Source organism: Stenella coeruleoalba (assembly GCF_951394435.1).
Source record: "Stenella coeruleoalba genome assembly, chromosome: 12".
Lineage (NCBI taxonomy): Eukaryota > Metazoa > Chordata > Mammalia > Artiodactyla > Delphinidae > Stenella > Stenella coeruleoalba.
Window position 1 is genome coordinate 90,404,029 of NC_137158.1, and position 18,249 is coordinate 90,422,277.

An 18,249-nucleotide genomic window follows, 5' to 3' on the forward strand; every position below is an offset into this window, starting at 1 on the left:
TTAGGGTTAGGGGACGGGGACGGTTTAGGGTCCAGGTGAGGGTACAGCAACGCTTTAGGGGGAGCGTGCGTGTGAGGGCGCGGGTTAGTGTTAGCGTACGGGTTAGGATTAGGGGACGGGTGAGGGTCAGGCTTCGGGGAAGGGTTAGGGTTAGGGTTCGGGCTAAGGTTAGGGTTAGGGGACGGGGACGGTTTAGGGTCCAGGTGAGGGTACGGCAACGCTTTACGGGGAGCGTGCGTGTGAGGGCGCGGGTTAGTGTTAGCATACGGGTTAGGATTAGGGGACGCGTGAGGGTCAGGCTTCGGGGAAGGGTTAGGGTTAGGGTTCGGGCTAGGGTTAGGGTTAGGGGACGGGGACGGTTTAGGGTCCAGGTGAGGGTACGGCAACGCTTTAGGGGGAGCGTGCGTGTGAGGGCGCGGGGTAGTGTTAGCGTACGGGTTAGGATTAGGGGACGGGTGAGGGTCAGGCTACGGGGAAGGGTTAGGGTTAGGGTTCGGGCTAGGGTTAGGGTTAGGGGACGGGGACGGTTTAGGGTCCAGGTGAGGGTACGGCAACGCTTTAGGGGGAGCGTGCGTGTGAGGGCGCGGGTTAGTGTTAGCGTACGGGTTAGGATTAGGGGACGCGTGAGGGTCAGGCTTCGGGGAAGGGTTAGGGTTAGGGTTCGGGCTAGGGTTAGGGTTAGGGGACGGGGACGGTTTAGGGTCCAGGTGAGGGTACGGCAACGCTTTAGGGGGAGCGTGCGTGTGAGGGCGCGGTTTAGTGTTAGCGTACGGGTTAGGATAAGGGGACGGGTGAGGGTCAGGCTTCGGGGAAGGGTTAGGGTTAGGGTTCGGGCTAGGGTTAGGGTTAGGGGACGGGGACGGTTTAGGGTCCAGGTGAGGGTACGGCAACGCTTTAGGGGGAGCGTGCGTGTGAGGGCGCAGGGTAGTGTTAGCGTACGGGTTAGGATAGGGGACGGGTGAGGGTCAGGCTTCGGGGAAGGGTTAGGGTTAGGGCTCGGGCTAGGGTTAGGGTTAGGGGACGGGGACGGTTTAGGGTCCAGGTGAGGGTATGGCAACGCTTTAGGCGGAGAGTGCGTGTGAGGCCGCGGGTTAGTGTCAGCGTACGGGTTAGGATTAGGGGACGGGTGAGGGTCAGGCTTCGGGGAAGGGTTAGGGTTAGGGTTCGGGCTAGGGTTAGGGTTAGGGGACGGGGACGGTTTAGGGTCCAGGTGAGGGTACAGCAACGCTTTAGGGGGAGCGTGCGTGTGAGGGCGCGGGTTAGTGTTAGCGTACGGGTTAGGATTAGGGGACGGGTGAGGGTCAGGCTTCGGGGAAGGGTTAGGGTTAGGGTTCGGCCTCGGGTTAGGGTTAGGGGACGGGGACGGTTTAGGGTCCAGGTGAGGGTACGGCAACGCTTTACGGCGAGCGTGCGAGTGAGGGCGCGGTTTAGTGTTAGCATACGGGTTAGGATTAGGGGACGCGTGAGGGTCAGGCTTCGGGGAAGGGTTAGGGTTAGGGTTCGGGCTAGGGTTAGGGTTAGGGGACGGGGACGGTTTAGGGTCCAGGTGAGGGTACGGCAACGCTTTAGGGGGAGCGTGCGTGTGAGGGCGCGGGTTAGTGTTAGCGTACGGGTTAGGATTATGGGACGGGTGAGGGTCAGGCTTCGGGGAAGGGTTAGGGTTAGGGTTCGGGCTAGGGTTAGGGTTAGGGGACGGGGACGGTTTAGGGTCCAGGTGAGGGTACGGCAACGCTTTAGGGGGAGCGTGCGTGTGAGGGCGCGGGGTAGTGTTAGCGTACGGGTTAGGATAGGGGACGGGTGAGGGTCAGGCTTCGGGGAAGGGTTAGGGTTAGGGCACGGGCTAGGGTTAGGGTTAGGGGACGGGGACGGTTTAGGGTCCAGGTGAGGGTACGGCAACGCTTTAGGGGGAGCGTGCGTGTGAGGGCGCGGGTTAGTGTTAGCGTACGGGTTAGGATTAGGGGACGCGTGAGGGTCAGGCTTCGGGGAAGGGTTAGGGTTAGGGTTCGGGCTAGGGTTAGGGTTAGGGGATGGGGACGGTTTAGGGTCCAGGTGAGGGTACGGCAACGCTTTAGGGGGAGCGTGCGTGTGAGGGCGCGGGTTAGTGTTAGCGTACGGGTTAGGATTAGGGGACGGGTGAGGGTCAGGCTTCGGGGAAGGGTTAGGGTTAGGGCTCGGGCTAGGGTTAGGGTTAGGGGACGGGGACGGTTTAGGGTCCAGGTGAGGGTACGGCAACGCTTTAGGGGGAGCGTGCGTGTGAGGGCGCGGGTTAGTGTTAGCGTACGGGTTAGGATTAGGGGACGGGTGAGGGTCAGGCTTCGGGGAAGGGTTAGGGTTAGGGTTCGGGCTAGGGTTAGGGTTAGGGGACGGGGACGGTTTAGGGTCCAGGTGAGGGTACGGCAACGCTTTAGGGGGAGCGTGCGTGTGACGGCGCGGGGTAGTGTTAGCGTACGGGTTAGGATAGGGGACGGGTGAGGGTCAGGCTTCGGGGAAGGGTTAGGGTTAGGGTTCGGGCTAGGGTTAGGGTTAGGGGACGGGGACGGTTTAGAGTCCAGGTGAGGGTACGGCTACGCTTTAGGGGGAGCGTGCGTGTGAGGGCGCGGGTTAGTGTTAGCGTACGGGTTAGGATTAGGGGACGGGTGAGGGTCAGGCTTCGGGGAAGGGTTAGGGTTAGGGTTCGGGCTAGGGTTAGGGTTAGGGGACGGGGACGGTTTAGGGTCCAGGTGAGGGTACGGCAACGCTTTAGGGGGAGCGTGCGTGTGAGGGCGCGGGTTAGTGTTAGCGTACGGGTTAGGATTAGGGGACGCGTGAGGGTCAGGCTTCGGGGAAGGGTTAGGGTTAGGGTTCGGGCTAGGGTTAGGGTTAGGGGACGGGGACGGTTTAGGGTCCAGGTGAGGGTACGGCAACGCTTTAGGGGGAGCGTGCGTGTGAGGGCGCGGGGTAGTGTTAGCGTACGGGTTAGGATAGGGGACGGGTGAGGGTCAGGCTTCGGGGAAGGGTTAGGGTTAGGGCTCGGGCTAGGGTTAGGGTTAGGGGACGAGGACGGTTTAGGGTCCAGGTGAGGGTATGGCAACGCTTTAGGCGGAGCGTGCGTGTGAGGCCGCGGGTTAGTGTTAGCGTACGGGTTAGGATTAGGCGACGGGTGAGGGTCAGGCTTCGGGGAAGGGTTAGGGTTAGGGTTCGGGCTAGGGTTAGGGTTAGGGGACGGGGACGGTTTAGGGTCCAGGTGAGGGTACAGCAACGCTTTAGGGGGAGCGTGCGTGTGAGGGCGTGGGTTAGTGTTAGCGTACGGGTTAGGATTAGGGGACGGGTGAGGGTCAGGCTTCGGGGAAGGTTTAGGGTTAGGGTTCGGGCTCGGGTTAGGGTTAGGGGACGGGGACGGTTTAGGGTCCAGGTGAGGGTACGGCAACGCTTTAGGGGGAGCGTGCGTGTGAGGGCGCGGGTTAGTGTTAGCACACGGGTTAGGATTAGGGGACGCGTGAGGGTCAGGCTTCGGGGAAGGGTTAGGGTTAGGGTTCGGGCTAGGGTTAGGGTTAGGGGACGGGGACGGTTTAGGGTCCAGGTGAGGGTACGGCAACGCTTTAGGGGGAGCGTGCGTGTGAGGGCACGTTAGTGTTAGCGTACGGGTTAGAATTAGGGGACGGGTGAGGGTCAGGCTTCGGGGAAGGGTTAGGGTTAGGGTTCGGGCTAGGGTTAGGGTTAGGGGACGGGGACGGTTTAGGGTCCAGGTGAGGGTACGGCAACGCTTTAGGGGGAGCGTGCGTGTGAGGGCGCGGGTTAGTGTTAGCGTACGGGTTAGGATTAAGGGACGCGTGAGGGTCAGGCTTCGGGGAAGGGTTAGGGTTAGGGTTCGGGCTAGGGTTAGGGTTAGGGGACGGGGACGGTTTAGGGTCCAGGTGAGGGTACGGCAACGCTTTAGGGGGAGCGTGCGTGTGAGGGCGCGGGTTAGTGTTAGCGTACGGGTTAGGATTATGGGACGGGTGAGGGTCAGGCTTCGGGGAAGGGTTAGGGTTAGGGTTCGGGCTAGGGTTAGGGTTAGGGGACGGGGACGGTTTAGGGTCCAGGTGAGGGTACGGCAACGCTTTAGGGGGAGCGTGCGTGTGAGGGCGCGGGGTAGTGTTAGCGTACGGGTTAGGATAGGGGACGGGTGAGGGTCAGGCTTCGGGGAAGGGTTAGGGTTAGGGCTCGGGCTAGGGTTAGGGTTAGGGGACGGGGACGGTTTAGGGTCCAGGTGAGGGTATGGCAACGCTTTAGGCGGAGCGTGCGTGTGAGGCTGCGGGTTAGTGTTAGCGTACGGGTTAGGATTAGGGGACGGGTGAGGGTCAGGCTTCGGGGAAGGGTTAGGGTTAGGGTTCGGGCTAGGGTTAGGGTTAGGGGACGGGGACGGTTTAGGGTCCAGGTGAGGGTACGGCAACGCTTTAGGGGGAGCGTGCGTGTGAGGGCGTGGGGTAGTGTTAGCGTACGGGTTAGGATAGGGGACGGGTGAGGGTCAGGCTTCGGGGAAGGGTTAGGGTTAGGGTTCGGGCTAGGGTTAGGGTTAGGGGACGGGGACGGTTTAGGGTCCAGGTGAGGGTACGGCAACGCTTTAGGGGGAGCGTGCGTGTGAGGGCGTGGGGTAGTGTTAGCGTACGGGTTAGGATTAGGGGACGGGTGAGGGTCAGGGTTCGGGGAAGGGTTAGGGTTAGGGTTCTGGCTAGGGTTAGGGTTAGGGGACGGGGACGGTTTAGGGTCCAGGTGAGGGTACGGCAACGCTTTAGGGGGAGCGTGCGTGTGAGGGCGCGGGTTAGTGTTAGCGTACGGGTAAGGATTAGGGTACGGGTGAGGGTCAGGCTTCGGGGAAGGGTTAGGGTTAGGGTTCGGGCTAGGGTTAGGGTTAGGGGATGGGGACGGTTTAGGGTCCAGGTGAGGGTACGGCAATGCTTTAGGGGGAGCGTGCGTGTGAGGGCGCGGGTTAGTGTTAGCGTACGGGTAAGGATTAGGGTACGGGTGAGGGTCAGGCTTCGGGGAAGGGTTAGGGTTAGGGTTCGGGCTAGGGTTAGGGTTAGGGGACGGGGACGGTTTAGGGTCCAGGTGAGGGTACGGCAACGCTTTAGGCGGAGCGTGCGTGTGAGGCCGCGGGTTAGTGTTAGCGTACGGGTTAGGATTAGGGGACGGGTGAGGGTCAGGCTTCGGGGAAGGGTTAGGGTTAGGGCTCGGGCTAGGGTTAGGGTTAGGGGACGGGGACGGTTTAGGGTCCAGGTGAGGGTACGGCAACGCTTTAGGCGGAGCGTGCGTGTGAGGCCGCGGGTTAGTGTTAGCGTACGGGTTAGGATTAGGGGACGGGTGAGGGTCAGGCTTCGGGGAAGGGTTAGGGTTAGGGTTCGGTCTAGGGTTAGGGTTAGGGGACGGGGACGGTTTAGGGTCCAGGTGAGGGTACGGCAACGCTTTAGGGGGAGCGTGCGTGTGAGGGCGCGGGGTAGTGTTAGCGTACGGGTTAGGATAGGGGACGGGTGAGGGTCAGGCTTCGGGGAAGGGTTAGGGTTAGGGTTCGGGCTAGGGTTAGGGTTAGGGGACGGGGACGGTTTAGGGTCCAGGTGAGGGTACGGCAACGCTTTAGGGGGAGCGTGCGTGTGAGGGCGCGGGGTAGTGTTAGCGTACGGGTTAGGATTAGGGGACGGGTGAGGGTCAGGCTTCGGGGAAGGGTTAGGGTTAGGGTTCTGGCTAGGGTTAGGGTTAGGGGACGGGGACGGTTTAGGGTCCAGGTGAGGGTACGGCAACGCTTTAGGGGGAGCGTGCGTGTGAGGGCGCGGGTTAGTGTTAGCGTACGGGTAAGGATTAGGGTACGGGTGAGGGTCAGGCTTCGGGGAAGGGTTAGGGTTAGGGTTCGGGCTAGGGTTAGGGTTAGGGGATGGGGACGGTTTAGGGTCCAGGTGAGGGTACGGCAACGCTTTAGGGGGAGCGTGCGTGTGAGTGCGCGGGTTAGTGTTAGCGTACGGGTAACGATTGGGGTACGGGTGAGGGTCAGGCTTCGGGGAAGGGTTAGGGTTAGGGTTCGGGCTAGGGTTAGTGTTAGGGGACGGGGACGGTTTAGGGTCCAGGTGAGGGTACGGCAACGCTTTAGGGGGAGCGTGCGTGAGAGGGCGCGGGTTAGTGTTAGCGTACGGGTTAGGATTAGGGGACGGGTGAGGGTCAGGCTTCGGGGAAGGGTTAGGGTTAGGGTTCGGGCTAGGGTTAGGGTTAGGGGACGGGGACGGTTTAGGGTCCAGGTGAGGGTACGGCAACGCTTTAGGGGGAGCGTGCGTGTGAGGGCGCGGGTTAGTGTTAGCGTACGGGTTAGGATTAGGGGACGCGTGAGGGTCAGGCTTCGGGGAAGGGTTAGGGTTAGGGTTCGGGCTAGGGTTAGGGTTAGGGGACGGGGACGGTTTAGGGTCCAGGTGAGGGTACGGCAACGCTTTAGGGGGAGCGTGCGTGTGAGGGCGCGGTGTAGTGTTAGCGTACGGGTTAGGATAGGGGACGGGTGAGGGTCAGGCTTCGGGGAAGGGTTAGGGTTAGGGTTCTGGCTAGGGTTAGGGTTAGGGGACGGGGACGGTTTAGGGTCCAGGTGAGGGTACGGCAACGCTTTAGGGGGAGCGTGCGTGTGAGGGCGCGGGTTAGTGTTAGCGTACGGGTAAGGATTAGGGTACGGGTGAGGGTCAGGCTTCGGGGAAGGGTTAGGGTTAGGGTTCGGGCTAGGGTTAGGGTTAGGGGATGGGGACGGTTTAGGGTCCAGGTGAGGGTACGGCAATGCTTTAGGGGGAGCGTGCGTGTGAGGGCGCGGGTTAGTGTTAGCGTACGGGTAAGGATTAGGGTACGGGTGAGGGTCAGGCTTCGGGGAAGGGTTAGGGTTAGGGTTCGGGCTAGGGTTAGGGTTAGGGGACGGGGACGGTTTAGGGTCCAGGTGAGGGTACGGCAACGCTTTAGGCGGAGCGTGCGTGTGAGGCCGCGGGTTAGTGTTAGCGTACGGGTTAGGATTAGGGGACGGGTGAGGGTCAGGCTTCGGGGAAGGGTTAGGGTTAGGGCTCGGGCTAGGGTTAGGGTTAGGGGACGGGGACGGTTTAGGGTCCAGGTGAGGGTACGGCAACGCTTTAGGCGGAGCGTGCGTGTGAGGCCGCGGGTTAGTGTTAGCGTACGGGTTAGGATTAGGGGACGGGTGAGGGTCAGGCTTCGGGGAAGGGTTAGGGTTAGGGTTCGGTCTAGGGTTAGGGTTAGGGGACGGGGACGGTTTAGGGTCCAGGTGAGGGTACGGCAACGCTTTAGGGGGAGCGTGCGTGTGAGGGCGCGGGGTAGTGTTAGCGTACGGGTTAGGATAGGGGACGGGTGAGGGTCAGGCTTCGGGGAAGGGTTAGGGTTAGGGTTCGGGCTAGGGTTAGGGTTAGGGGACGGGGACGGTTTAGGGTCCAGGTGAGGGTACGGCAACGCTTTAGGGGGAGCGTGCGTGTGAGGGCGCGGGGTAGTGTTAGCGTACGGGTTAGGATTAGGGGACGGGTGAGGGTCAGGCTTCGGGGAAGGGTTAGGGTTAGGGTTCTGGCTAGGGTTAGGGTTAGGGGACGGGGACGGTTTAGGGTCCAGGTGAGGGTACGGCAACGCTTTAGGGGGAGCGTGCGTGTGAGGGCGCGGGTTAGTGTTAGCGTACGGGTAAGGATTAGGGTACGGGTGAGGGTCAGGCTTCGGGGAAGGGTTAGGGTTAGGGTTCGGGCTAGGGTTAGGGTTAGGGGATGGGGACGGTTTAGGGTCCAGGTGAGGGTACGGCAACGCTTTAGGGGGAGCGTGCGTGTGAGTGCGCGGGTTAGTGTTAGCGTACGGGTAACGATTGGGGTACGGGTGAGGGTCAGGCTTCGGGGAAGGGTTAGGGTTAGGGTTCGGGCTAGGGTTAGTGTTAGGGGACGGGGACGGTTTAGGGTCCAGGTGAGGGTACGGCAACGCTTTAGGGGGAGCGTGCGTGAGAGGGCGCGGGTTAGTGTTAGCGTACGGGTTAGGATTAGGGGACGGGTGAGGGTCAGGCTTCGGGGAAGGGTTAGGGTTAGGGTTCGGGCTAGGGTTAGGGTTAGGGGACGGGGACGGTTTAGGGTCCAGGTGAGGGTACGGCAACGCTTTAGGGGGAGCGTGCGTGTGAGGGCGCGGGTTAGTGTTAGCGTACGGGTTAGGATTAGGGGACGCGTGAGGGTCAGGCTTCGGGGAAGGGTTAGGGTTAGGGTTCGGGCTAGGGTTAGGGTTAGGGGACGGGGACGGTTTAGGGTCCAGGTGAGGGTACGGCAACGCTTTAGGGGGAGCGTGCGTGTGAGGGCGCGGTGTAGTGTTAGCGTACGGGTTAGGATAGGGGACGGGTGAGGGTCAGGCTTCGGGGAAGGGTTAGGGTTAGGGCTCGGGCTAGGGTTAGGGTTAGGGGACGGGGACGGTTTAGGGTCCAGGTGAGGGTATGGCAACGCTTTAGGCGGAGCGTGCGTGTGAGGCCGCGGGTTAGTGTTAGCGTACGGGTTAGGATTAGGGGACGGGTGAGGGTCAGGCTTCGGGGAAGTGTTAGGGTTAGGGTTCGGGCTCGGGTTAGGGTTAGGGGACAGGGACGGTTTAGGGTCTAGGTGAGGGTACGGCAACGCTTTAGGGGGAGCGTGCGTGTGAGGGCGCGGGTTAGTGTTAGCATACGGGTTAGGATTAGGGGACGCGTGAGGGTCAGGCTTCGGGGAAGGTTTAGGGTTAGGGTTCGGGCTAGGGTTAGGGTTAGGGGACGGGGACGGTTTATGGTCCAGGTGAGGGTACGGCAACGCTTTAGGGGGAGCGTGCGTGTGAGGGCGCGTTAGTGTTAGCGTACGGGTTAGAATTAGGGGACGGGTGAGGGTCAGGCTTCGGGGAAGGGTTAGGGTTAGGGTTCGGGCTAGGGTTAGGGTTAGGGGACGGGGACGGTTTAGGGTCCAGGTGAGGGTACGGCAACGCTTTAGGGGGAGCGTGCGTGTGAGGGCGCGGGTTAGTGTTAGCGTACGGGTTAGGATTAGGGGACGCGTGAGGGTCAGGCTTCGGGGAAGGGTTAGGGTTAGGGTTCGGGCTAGGGTTAGGGTTAGGGGACGGGGACGGTTTAGGGTCCAGGTCAGGGTACGGCAACGCTTTAGGGGGAGCGTGCGTGTGAGGGCGCGGGGTAGTGTTAGCGTACGGGTTAGGATTAGGGGACGCGTGAGGGTCAGGCTTCGGGGAAGGGTTAGGGTTAGGGCTCGGGCTAGGGTTAGGGTTAGGGGACGGGGACGGTTTAGGGTCCAGGTGAGGGTATGGCAACGCTTTAGGCGGAGCGTGCGTGTGAGGCCGCGGGTTAGTGTTAGCGTACGGGTTAGGATTAGGGGACGGGTGAGGGTCAGGCTTCGGGGAAGTGTTAGGGTTAGGGTTCGGGCTCGGGTTAGGGTTAGGGGACAGGGACGGTTTAGGGTCCAGGTGAGGGTACGGCAACGCTTTAGGGGGAGCGTGCGTGTGAGGGCGCGGGTTAGTGTTAGCATACGGGTTAGGATTAGGGGACGCGTGAGGGTCAGGCTTCGGGGAAGGGTTAGGGTTAGGGTTCGAGCTAGGGTTAGGGTTAGGGGACGGGGACGGTTTAGGGTCCAGGTGAGGGTACGGCAACGCTTTAGGGGGAGCGTGCGTGTGAGGGCGCGTTAGTGTTAGCGTACGGGTTAGAATTAGGGGACGGGTGAGGGTCAGGCTACGGGGAAGGGTTAGGGTTAGGGTTCGGGCTAAGGTTAGGGTTAGGGGACGGGGACGGTTTAGGGTCCAGGTGAGGGTACGGCAACGCTTTAGGGGGAGCGTGCGTGTGAGGGCGCGGGTTAGTGTTAGCGTACGGGTTAGGATTAGGGGACGCGTGAGGGTCAGGCTTCGGGGAAGGGTTAGGGTTAGGGCTCGGGCTAGGGTTAGGGTTAGGGGACGGGGACGGTTTAGGGTCCAGGTGAGGGTATGGCAACGCTTTAGGCGGAGCGTGCGTGTGAGGCCGCGGGTTAGTGTTAGCGTACGGGTTAGGATTAGGGGACGGGTGAGGGTCAGGCTTCGGGGAAGGGTTAGGGTTAGGGTTCGGGCTAGGGTTAGGGTTAGGGGACGGGGACGGTTTAGGGTCCAGGTGAGGGTACAGCAACGCTTTAGGGGGAGCGTGCGTGTGAGGGCGCGGGGTAGTGTTAGCGTACGTGTTAGGATTAGGGGACGGGTGAGGGTCAGGCTTCGGGGAAGGGTTAGGGTTAGGGTTCGGGCTCGGGTTAGGGTTAGGGGACGGGGACGGTTTAGGGTCCAGGTGAGGGTACGGCAAAGCTTTAGGGGGAGCGTGCGTGTGAGGGCGCGGGTTAGTGTTAGCATACCGGTAAGGATTAGGGGACGCGTGAGGGTCAGGCTTCGGGGAAGGGTTAGGGTTAGGGTTCGGGCTAGGGTTAGGGTTAGGGGACGGGGACGGTTTAGGGTCCAGGTGAGGGTACGGCAACGCTTTAGGGGGAGCGTGCGTGTGAGGGCGCGGGTTAGTGTTAGCGTACGGGTTAGGATTATGGGACGGGTGAGGGTCAGGCTTCGGGGAAGGGTTAGGGTTAGGGTTCGGGCTAGGGTTAGGGTTAGGGGACGGGGACGGTTTAGGGTCCAGGTGAGGGTACGGCAACGCTTTAGGGGGAGCGTGCGTGTGAGGGCGTGGGGTAGTGTTAGCGTACGGGTTAGGATAGGGGACGGGTGAGGGTCAGGCTTCGGGGAAGGGTTAGGGTTAGGGCTCGGGCTAGGGTTAGGGTTAGGGGACGGGGACGGTTTAGGGTCCAGGTGAGGGTATGGCAACGCTTTAGGCGGAGCGTGCGTGTGAGGCTGCGGGTTAGTGTTAGCGTACGGGTTAGGATTAGGGGACGGGTGAGGGTCAGGCTTCGGGGAAGGGTTAGGGTTAGGGTTCGGGCTAGGGTTAGGGTTAGGGGACGGGGACGGTTTAGGGTCCAGGTGAGGGTACAGCAACGCTTTAGGGGGAGCGTGCGTGTGAGGGCGTGGGGTAGTGTTAGCGTACGGGTTAGGATAGGGGACGGGTGAGGGTCAGGCTTCGGGGAAGGGTTAGGGTTAGGGTTCGGGCTAGGGTTAGGGTTAGGGGACGGGGACGGTTTAGGGTCCAGGTGAGGGTACGGCAACGCTTTAGGGGGAGCGTGCGTGTGAGGGCGTGGGGTAGTGTTAGCGTACGGGTTAGGATTAGGGGACGGGTGAGGGTCAGGGTTCGGGGAAGGGTTAGGGTTAGGGTTCTGGCTAGGGTTAGGGTTAGGGGACGGGGACGGTTTAGGGTCCAGGTGAGGGTACGGCAACGCTTTAGGGGGAGCGTGCGTGTGAGGGCGCGGGTTAGTGTTAGCGTACGGGTAAGGATTAGGGTACGGGTGAGGGTCAGGCTTCGGGGAAGGGTTAGGGTTAGGGTTCGGGCTAGGGTTAGGGTTAGGGGATGGAGACGGTTTAGGGTCCAGGTGAGGGTACGGCAACGCTTTAGGGGGAGCGTGCGTGTGAGGGCGCGGGTTAGTGTTAGCGTACGGGTAAGGATTAGGGTACGGGTGAGGGTCAGGCTTCGGGGAAGGGTTAGGGTTAGGGTTCGGGCTAGGGTTAGGGTTAGGGGACGGGGACGGTTTAGGGTCCAGGTGAGGGTACGGCAACGCTTTAGGGGGAGCGTGCGTGTGAGGGCGCGGGGTAGTGTTAGCGTACGGGTTAGGATAGGGGACGGGTGAGGGTCAGGCTTCGGGGAAGGGTTAGGGTTAGGGCTCGGGCTAGGGTTAGGGTTAGGGGACGGGGACGGTTTAGGGTCCAGGTGAGGGTATGGCAACGCTTTAGGCGGAGCGTGCGTGTGAGGCTGCGGGTTAGTGTTAGCGTACGGGTTAGGATTAGGGGACGGGTGAGGGTCAGGCTTCGGGGAAGGGTTAGGGTTAGGGTTCGGGCTAGGGTTAGGGTTAGGGGACGGGGACGGTTTAGGGTCCAGGTGAGGGTACGGCAACGCTTTAGGGGGAGCGTGCGTGTGAGGGCGTGGGGTAGTGTTAGCGTACGGGTTAGGATAGGGGACGGGTGAGGGTCAGGCTTCGGGGAAGGGTTAGGGTTAGGGTTCGGGCTAGGGTTAGGGTTAGGGGACGGGGACGGTTTAGGGTCCAGGTGAGGGTACGGCAACGCTTTAGGGGGAGCGTGCGTGTGAGGGCGTGGGGTAGTGTTAGCGTACGGGTTAGGATTAGGGGACGGGTGAGGGTCAGGGTTCGGGGAAGGGTTAGGGTTAGGGTTCTGGCTAGGGTTAGGGTTAGGGGACGGGGACGGTTTAGGGTCCAGGTGAGGGTACGGCAACGCTTTAGGGGGAGCGTGCGTGTGAGGGCGCGGGTTAGTGTTAGCGTACGGGTAAGGATTAGGGTACGGGTGAGGGTCAGGCTTCGGGGAAGGGTTAGGGTTAGGGTTCGGGCTAGGGTTAGGGTTAGGGGATGGGGACGGTTTAGGGTCCAGGTGAGGGTACGGCAATGCTTTAGGGGGAGCGTGCGTGTGAGGGCGCGGGTTAGTGTTAGCGTACGGGTAAGGATTAGGGTACGGGTGAGGGTCAGGCTTCGGGGAAGGGTTAGGGTTAGGGTTCGGGCTAGGGTTAGGGTTAGGGGACGGGGACGGTTTAGGGTCCAGGTGAGGGTACGGCAACGCTTTAGGCGGAGCGTGCGTGTGAGGCCGCGGGTTAGTGTTAGCGTACGGGTTAGGATTAGGGGACGGGTGAGGGTCAGGCTTCGGGGAAGGGTTAGGGTTAGGGCTCGGGCTAGGGTTAGGGTTAGGGGACGGGGACGGTTTAGGGTCCAGGTGAGGGTACGGCAACGCTTTAGGCGGAGCGTGCGTGTGAGGCCGCGGGTTAGTGTTAGCGTACGGGTTAGGATTAGGGGACGGGTGAGGGTCAGGCTTCGGGGAAGGGTTAGGGTTAGGGTTCGGGCTAGGGTTAGGGTTAGGGGACGGGGACGGTTTAGGGTCCAGGTGAGGGTACGGCAACGCTTTAGGGGGAGCGTGCGTGTGAGTGCGCGGGGTAGTGTTAGCATACGGGTTAGGATAGGGGACGGGTGAGGGTCAGGCTTCGGGGAAGGGTTAGGGTTAGGGTTCGGGCTAGGGTTAGGGTTAGGGGACGGGGACGGTTTAGGGTCCAGGTGAGGGTACGGCAACGCTTTAGGGGGAGCGTGCGTGTGAGGGCGCGGTGTAGTGTTAGCGTACGGGTTAGGATTAGGGGACGGGTGAGGGTCAGGCTTCGGGGAAGGGTTAGGGTTAGGGTTCTGGCTAGGGTTAGGGTTAGGGGACGGGGACGGTTTAGGGTCCAGGTGAGGGTACGGCAACGCTTTAGGGGGAGCGTGCGTGTGAGGGCGCGGGTTAGTGTTAGCGTACGGGTAAGGATTAGGGTACGGGTGAGGGTCAGGCTTCGGGGAAGGGTTAGGGTTAGGGTTCGGGCTAGGGTTAGGGTTAGGGGACGGGGACGGTTTAGGGTCCAGGTGAGGGTACGGCAACGCTTTAGGGGGAGCGTGCGTGTGAGGGCGCGGGTTAGTGTTAGCGTACGGGTAACGATTGGGGTACGGGTGAGGGTCAGGCTTCGGGGAAGGGTTAGAGTTAGGGTTCGGGCTAGGGTTAGGGTTAGGGGACGGGGACGGTTTAGGGTCCAGGTGAGGGTACGGCAACGCTTTAGGGGGAGCGTGCGTGAGAGGGCGCGGGTTAGTGTTAGCGTACGGGTTAGGATTAGGGGACGGGTGAGGGTCAGGCTTCGGGGAAGGGTTAGGGTTAGGGTTCGGGCTAGGGTTAGGGTTAGGGGACGGGGACGGTTTAGGGTCCAGGTGAGGGTACGGCAACGCTTTAGGGGGAGCGTGCGTGTGAGGGCGCGGGTTAGTGTTAGCGTACGGGTTAGGATTAGGGGACGCGTGAGGGTCAGGCTTCGGGGAAGGGTTAGGGTTAGGGTTCGGGCTAGGGTTAGGGTTAGGGGACGGGGACGGTTTAGGGTCCAGGTGAGGGTACGGCAACGCTTTAGGGGGAGCGTGCATGTGAGGGCGCGGTGTAGTGTTAGCGTACGGGTTAGGATAGGGGACGGGTGAGGGTCAGGCTTCGGGGAAGGGTTAGGGTTAGGGCTCGGGCTAGGGTTAGGGTTAGGGGACGGGGACGGTTTAGGGTCCAGGTGAGGGTATGGCAACGCTTTAGGCGGAGCGTGCGTGTGAGGCCGCGGGTTAGTGTTAGCGTACGGGTTAGGATTAGGGGACGGGTGAGGGTCAGGCTTCGGGGAAGTGTTAGGGTTAGGGTTCGGGCTCGGGTTAGGGTTAGGGGACAGGGACGGTTTAGGGTCCAGGTGAGGGTACGGCAACGCTTTAGGGGGAGCGTGCGTGTGAGGGCGCGGGTTAGTGTTAGCATACGGGTTAGGATTAGGGGACGCGTGAGGGTCAGGCTTCGGGGAAGGGTTAGGGTTAGGGTTCGGGCTAGGGTTAGGGTTAGGGGACGGGGACGGTTTATGGTCCAGGTGAGGGTACGGCAACGCTTTAGGGGGAGCGTGCGTGTGAGGGCGCGTTAGTGTTAGCGTACGGGTTAGAATTAGGGGACGGGTGAGGGTCAGGCTTCGGGGAAGGGTTAGGGTTAGGGTTCGGGCTAGGGTTAGGGTTAGGGGACGGGGACGGTTTAGGGTCCAGGTGAGGGTACGGCAACGCTTTAGGGGGAGCGTGCGTGTGAGGGCGCGGGTTAGTGTTAGCGTACGGGTTAGGATTAGGGGACGCGTGAGGGTCAGGCTTCGGGGAAGGGTTAGGGTTAGGGCTCGGGCTAGGGTTAGGGTTAGGGGACGGGGACGGTATAGGGTCCAGGTGAGGGTATGGCAACGCTTTAGGCGGAGCGTGCGTGTGAGGCCGCGGGTTAGTGTTAGCGTACGGGTTAGGATTAGGGGACGGGTGAGGGTCAGGCTTCGGGGAAGGGTTAGGGTTAGGGTTCGGGCTAGGGTTAGGGTTAGGGGACGGGGACGGTTTAGGGTCCAGGTGAGGGTACAGCAACGCTTACGGGGAGCGTGCGTGTGAGGGCGCGGGGTAGTGTTAGCGTACGTGTTAGGATTAGGGGACGGGTGAGGGTCAGGCTTCGGGGAAGGGTTAGGGTTAGGGTTTAGGCTAGGGTTAGGGTTAGGGGACGGGGACGGTTTAGGGTCCAGGTGAGGGTACGGCAAAGCTTTAGGGGGAGCGTGCGTGTGAGGGCGCGGGTTAGTGTTAGCATACCGGTAAGGATTAGGGGACGCGTGAGGGTCAGGCTTCGGGGAAGGGTTAGGGTTAGGGTTCGGGCTAGGGTTAGGGTTAGGGGACGGGGACGGTTTAGGGTCCAGGTGAGGGTACGGCAACGCTTTAGGGGGAGCGTGCGTGTGAGGGCGCGGGTTAGTGTTAGCGTACGGGTTAGGATTATGGGACGGGTGAGGGTCAGGCTTCGGGGAAGGGTTAGGGTTAGGGTTCGGGCTAGGGTTAGGGTTAGGGGACGGGGACGGTTTAGGGTCCAGGTGAGGGTACGGCAACGCTTTAGGGGGAGCGTGCGTGTGAGGGCGTGGGGTAGTGTTAGCGTACGGGTTAGGATAGGGGACGGGTGAGGGTCAGGTTTCGGGGAAGGGTTAGGGTTAGGGCTCGGGCTAGGGTTAGGGTTAGGGGACGGGGACGGTTTAGGGTCCAGGTGAGGGTATGGCAACGCTTTAGGCGGAGCGTGCGTGTGAGGCTGCGGGTTAGTGTTAGCGTACGGGTTAGGATTAGGGGACGGGTGAGGGTCAGGCTTCGGGGAAGGGTTAGGGTTAGGGTTCGGGCTAGGGTTAGGGTTAGGGGACGGGGACGGTTTAGGGTCCAGGTGAGGGTACGGCAACGCTTTAGGGGGAGCGTGCGTGTGAGGGCGTGGGGTAGTGTTAGCGTACGGGTTAGGATAGGGGACGGGTGAGGGTCAGGCTTCGGGGAAGGGTTAGGGTTAGGGTTCGGTCTAGGGTTAGGGTTAGGGGACGGGGACGGTTTAGGGTCCAGGTGAGGGTACGGCAACGCTTTAGGGGGAGCGTGCGTGTGAGGGCGTGGGGTAGTGTTAGCGTACGGGTTAGGATTAGGGGACGGGTGAGGGTCAGGGTTCGGGGAAGGGTTAGGGTTAGGGTTCTGGCTAGGGTTAGGGTTAGGGGACGGGGACGGTTTAGGGTCCAGGTGAGGGTACGGCAACGCTTTAGGGGGAGCGTGCGTGTGAGGGCGCGGGTTAGTGTTAGCGTACGGGTAAGGATTAGGGTACGGGTGAGGGTCAGGCTTCGGGGAAGGGTTAGGGTTAGGGTTCGGGCTAGGGTTAGGGTTAGGGGATGGGGACGGTTTAGGGTCCAGGTGAGGGTACGGCAACGCTTTAGGGGGAGCGTGCGTGTGAGGGCGCGGGTTAGTGTTAGCGTACGGGTAAGGATTAGGGTACGGGTGAGGGTCAGGCTTCGGGGAAGGGTTAGGGTTAGGGTTCGGGCTAGGGTTAGGGTTAGGGGATGGGGACGGTTTAGGGTCCAGGTGAGGGTACGGCAACGCTTTAGGGGGAGCGTGCGTGTGAGGGCGCTTGTTAGTGTTAGCGTACGGGTAAGGATTAGGGTACGGGTGAGGGTCAGGCTTCGGGGAAGGGTTAGGGTTAGGGTTCGGGCTAGGGTTAGGGTTAGGGGACGGGGACGGTTTAGGGTCCAGGTGAGGGTACGGCAACGCTTTAGGGGGAGCGTGCGTGTGAGGGCGCGGGGTAGTGTTAGCGTACGGGTTAGGATAGGGGACGGGTGAGGGTCAGGCTTCGGGGAAGGGTTAGGGTTAGGGCTCGGGCTAGGGTTAGGGTTAGGGGACGGGGACGGTTTAGGGTCCACGTGAGGGTACGGCAACGCTTTAGGCGGAGCGTGCGTGTGAGGCCGCGGGTTAGTGTTAGCGTACGGGTTAGGATTAGGGGACGGGTGAGGGTCAGGCTTCGGGGAAGGGTTAGGGTTAGGGTTCGGGCTAGGGTTAGGGTTAGGGGACGGGGACGGTTTAGGGTCCAGGTGAGGGTACGGCAACGCTTTAGGGGGAGCGTGCGTGTGAGGGCGCGGGGTAGTGTTAGCGTACGGGTTAGGATAGGGGACGGGTGAGGGTCAGGCTTCGGGGAAGGGTTAGGGTTAGGGTTCGGGCTAGGGTTAGGGTTAGGGGACGGGGACGGTTTAGGGTCCAGGTGAGGGTACGGCAACGCTTTAGGGGGAGCGTGCGTGTGAGGGCGCGGGGTAGTGTTAGCGTATGGGTTAGGATTAGGGGACGGGTGAGGGTCAGGCTTCGGGGAAGGGTTAGGGTTAGGGTTCTGGCTAGGGTTAGGGTTAGGGGACGGGGACGGTTTAGGGTCCAGGTGAGGGTACGGCAACGCTTTAGGGGGAGCATGCGTGTGAGGGCGCGGGTTAGTGTTAGCGTACGGGTAAGGATTAGGGTACGGGTGAGGGTCAGGCTTCGGGGAAGGGTTAGGGTTAGGGTTCGGGCTAGGGTTAGGGTTAGGGGATGGGGACGGTTTAGGGTCCAGGTGAGGGTACGGCAACGCTTTAGGGGGAGCGTGCGTGTGAGGGCGCGGGGTAGTGTTAGCGTACGGGTAACGATTGGGGTACGGGTGAGGGTCAGGCTTCGGGGAAGGGTTAGGGTTAGGGTTCGGGCTAGGGTTAGGGTTAGGGGACGGGGACGGTTTAGGGTCCAGGTGAGGGTACGGCAATGCTTTAGGCGGAGCGTGCGTGTGAGGGCGCGGGTTAGTGTTAGCGGACGGGTTAGGATTAGGGGACGGGTGAGGGTCAGGCTTCGGGGAAGGGTTAGGGTTAGGGTTCGGGCTAGGGTTAGGGTTAGGGTACGGGGACGGTTTAGGGTCCAGGTGAGGGTACGGCAACGCTTTAGGGGGAGCGTGCGTGTGAGGGCGTGGAGTAGTGTTAGCGTACGGGTTAGGATTAGGGGACCGGTGAGGGTCAGGGTTCGGGGAAGGGTTAGGGTTAGGGTTCGGGCTAGGGTTAGGGTTAGGGGATGGGGACGGTTTAGGGTCCAGGTGAGGGTACGGCAACGCTTTAGGGGGAGAGTGCGTGTGAGGGCGCAGGTTAGTGTTAGCGTACGGGTAAGGATTAGGGTACGGGTGAGGGTCAGGCTTCGGGGAAGGGTTAGGGTTAGGGTTCGGGCTAGGGTTAGGGTTAGGGGACGGGGACGGTTTAGGGTCCAGGTGAGGGTACGGCAACGCTTTAGGGGGAGCGTGCGTGTGAGGGCGTGGGTTAGTGTTAGCGTACGGGTTAGGATTAGGGGACGGGTGAGGGTCAGGCTT